This window comes from Heterodontus francisci, unplaced genomic scaffold, assembly GCF_036365525.1.
Source record: "Heterodontus francisci isolate sHetFra1 unplaced genomic scaffold, sHetFra1.hap1 HAP1_SCAFFOLD_843, whole genome shotgun sequence".
NCBI classification, from domain to species: Eukaryota; Metazoa; Chordata; class Chondrichthyes; order Heterodontiformes; family Heterodontidae; genus Heterodontus; species Heterodontus francisci.
Window position 1 is genome coordinate 225,504 of NW_027142341.1, and position 3,382 is coordinate 228,885.

Sequence of the window (3,382 nt, forward strand, 5' to 3'; positions counted from 1 at the left end):
GCCTGGTGTGGGCGGAGTTTACTCTGCTCCGCGCGCGGGCGGGGTCCGCGTACTGGCACTTTAACAACCGGCTGCTGGAGGACGAGCGATTTCGGGACTCGTTCTGTCGATTCTGGGCCGACTGGAGAAGGAAGCAGGGGGGCTTCCCCTCCTTGAGGCGATGGTGGGATGTGGGCAAGACTCACATCCGCGTCTTCTGTCAGGAGTACGCGAAGGGGTCGACCAAGAGTCGGGAAGCCGAGATCGGGCGTCTTAAGAGGGAGGTGCTCGACTTGGAGTCCCGCCTCGGTCATGCCGTCGTGGACCCGGCCCTGTGGCAGGTGTACAAAGAGAAGGGCGCGCTGAGGGACCTGCAGCTCATAGGGTCCCGAGGCACGTACGTGAGATCGCGGATCCAGATCCTGGAAGATTTGGACCGCGCCTCACCCTTCTACTCGCTGGAAAAATGGCGGGGGGTCCGTAAGCAGCTCGTTGAGCTGCTGGCCGACGACGGATCTTCCATCACGGAACCGGAGGGAATGGGCCTCCTGGTCCATACTTATTACAGTGCGTTGTTCTCTCCGGATCCGTCCAGCGAGGATGCGCGCAGAGTTTTGTGGGAGGACATGCCGCAGGTCAGCCCGGAGGGCTCCGAAGGATTGGAGGCTCCGCTCACGTTGGCAGAGCTGACTGGCGCCCTCCACCAGCTCTCAAGGGGCAAATCCCCAGGGCTGGATGGGTTGACCGTGGAGTTCCTCAGGGCGTTCTGGGACGTCCTGGGGGACGATTACGCGTGGGTCCTGGGGGAAAGCCTGGCGACCGGGGAGATGCCCCTCTCGTGGCGCAGGGCGGTCATCGTCCTGCTGCCGAAGAGGGGCGATCTCCGCCTGCTTAAAAACTGGCATCCGGTCTCCCTCCTCAGCACGGATTATAAGATCTTTGCCTGGGCTATGTCTACCCGCCTGGGCTCCGTGCTGGCCCACATGATCCACCCCGACCAGTCCTACACGGTCCTGGGCCGGTCCATCAAGGACAACATCCACCTGGTCCGGGACCTGATCCATCTTTCCCAGAGGACTGGTCAGTCGGTCGCCTTTCTCTCCCTCGATCAGGAGAAGGCGATCACAAATACCTTTTCGGGACTCTGCGTGCTTTCTGACTTGGGCTGCATTTTGTGGCCCGGGTCCGACTTTTATACGCCGCCACAGAGTATCTAGTCAAGGTTAACGGGTCCTTGACGGCGCCCCTTCGCTTTGGGAGAGGTGTGCGTCAGGGGTGCCCCATGTCCGGCCAATTGTATACCATCTGCGTGGAGCCCTTCCTGTGCCTGCTTCGCAGGAGGTTGATGGGATTGGCTCTGCGCGAGCCGGCCATGTGGGTCGTCCTCTCAGCTTACGCTGATGACGTGCTCCTCGCAATCACAGATCCCGTTGACTTGCGGAGGATGCGCGACTGCCAGCAGACCTTTTCTGCCGCGTCCTCCGCGAGGATCAATTGGGAGAAATGTTCCAGTCTCCTGGTGGGTCAATGGCGGGTGGACTCCCTGACGGAGGAGATAACACCTTTTGCGTGGAGCACCACGCACCTCCTCTATCTGGGAGTCCATCTTAAACCCGCTGAGGAAGCCTGGCCGGCAAACTGGCAGGAGTTGGAGATGAAAGTCACTGGGGCATTGGACAGGACTGCTCCGAATGCTTTCCTACAGGGGCCGAGCGCTGGTCATAAACCAACTGGTGGCCTGTGGTACCGGTTGGTCACTTTGGCCCCGCCCCCTGCATTCGCCACCAAGATCCAGAAGAAACTCATCGATTTCTTCTGGGGCAAGAGGAAACACTGGGTCTCTGCCGCGGTCCTGAGTCTCCCGATTGAGGAGGGCGGTCAGTCGCTGGTGTGCGTCCGCACCAGGCTGCGACTCTCCGCCTTCGGACCCTGCAGAGATACCTGTACGTCGAGCGTCCTCCTAGATGGTGTGCGCTGGCGACGTATTTTTTCCGCCAGTGTCACTACCTTCAAGACGACACGCAGCTCCCGGTGGAGTCCGTTAGCCGCGCCTCTCTGAGGGAGTTGCCTGTCTTTTACCGGGATCTTTTCCGAGTCTGGAACATGGTCGCCGCCAGTCAGGGCGCTCCCCCGCCGGCGGAGGAGAGCGCCTCGGCTGTCCAGGCGGCCGACTCCGGGGACGGTCCGGCGGGCGGAGTAGTAGCCGAAACCCCCGGGACGCCCCTCACTGCGGGTGGCGAGGGGGCATGGGAGTGCGGAGCGATCCCAGCCGAGCTGACCCCCGCTCAGCCGGAACTGCTCATCGAACCCAGGCCCCGAAACCCTCCTCGGGAGCCAGTCCCGCACAACCCGAGCCGCCTCTCGGAAATACCCTCCGTGCCATTCCAATCGGCGCGGAGGGGTTTCCTGTATGGGCTGCTCCTGCAGAGTCTCCACTTCCTCGCCCTCGTCAGCCGGCCGGACACGCCCTGGCGGTCCGCGTGGCCATCTGGCAGCGAGGGGAAACCCCGATGGAGGTCTCTCTACACGGTAGTTTTCCCCCTTTACATCGGGGACCTGGGGTGAAGGGTGTTGCACAGGGCAGTCCCGTGCAATAGGCTTTTAAGTAGGTTCACGGACTCCCAGGCCGCCTGTACTTTCTGCGGCCTGGACTAGTCGGTGTTCCATATATATATGGAATGTGCGAGGTTGCAGCCCCTATTTGAGTATCTGAAGGGGCTGCTCCTCAAATTCTGGCTGCACTTCAGTCCCACGCTCCTGATCTTTGGGCACCCGGTGCGGAGAGGCGTGGGCCGGGAGGAGGATCTCCTCGTCGGTCTGCTCCTGGACCTGGCCAAGGTGGCAGTTCACAGGTCCAGGTTGCGGGCCGTCGGGGGGGTCCGTCCTCCCCGATTGCCTGCCCCTCTTCCGCTGTTCCGTTTGCGTCCGGGTGTCCCTGGAGAAGGAGCATACGGTGTCTGCCGGCACGCTTGAGGCCTTCCGCGACCGGTGGGCACCGCAGGGACTGGAGTGCATCGTCGACCCCGAGAATGGCATTTTAATTTGAGTTTTGTTTTATTTATTCGATTTTAATAAAGTTATTTTATAAAATATATATATTGTGGGGGGGGGGGCCTGAGTAATAAAGGCCCTCTCGACAAATAATATATAAAAGGGGCCTGGGGTATAAAGGCTTCCTAAAAAAAAAGAAAAATATATGGGGTATAAAAAACCACAGGTGTATTATCCTGTTGGTCAGTTCCGGTGACAGGTACACGTCACATGACCATCCCCAGAAGAGGTGTTGGGATTGTACTCTCAGGAGACGCTCTGCAAGCTTTGTTCTGCTTGACTTCTAGAGGAAAGAGGAAGTTGAGAAACATCTGTGATGGGCAACCAGCCATTACCGTGAGGAGCAGAAAAA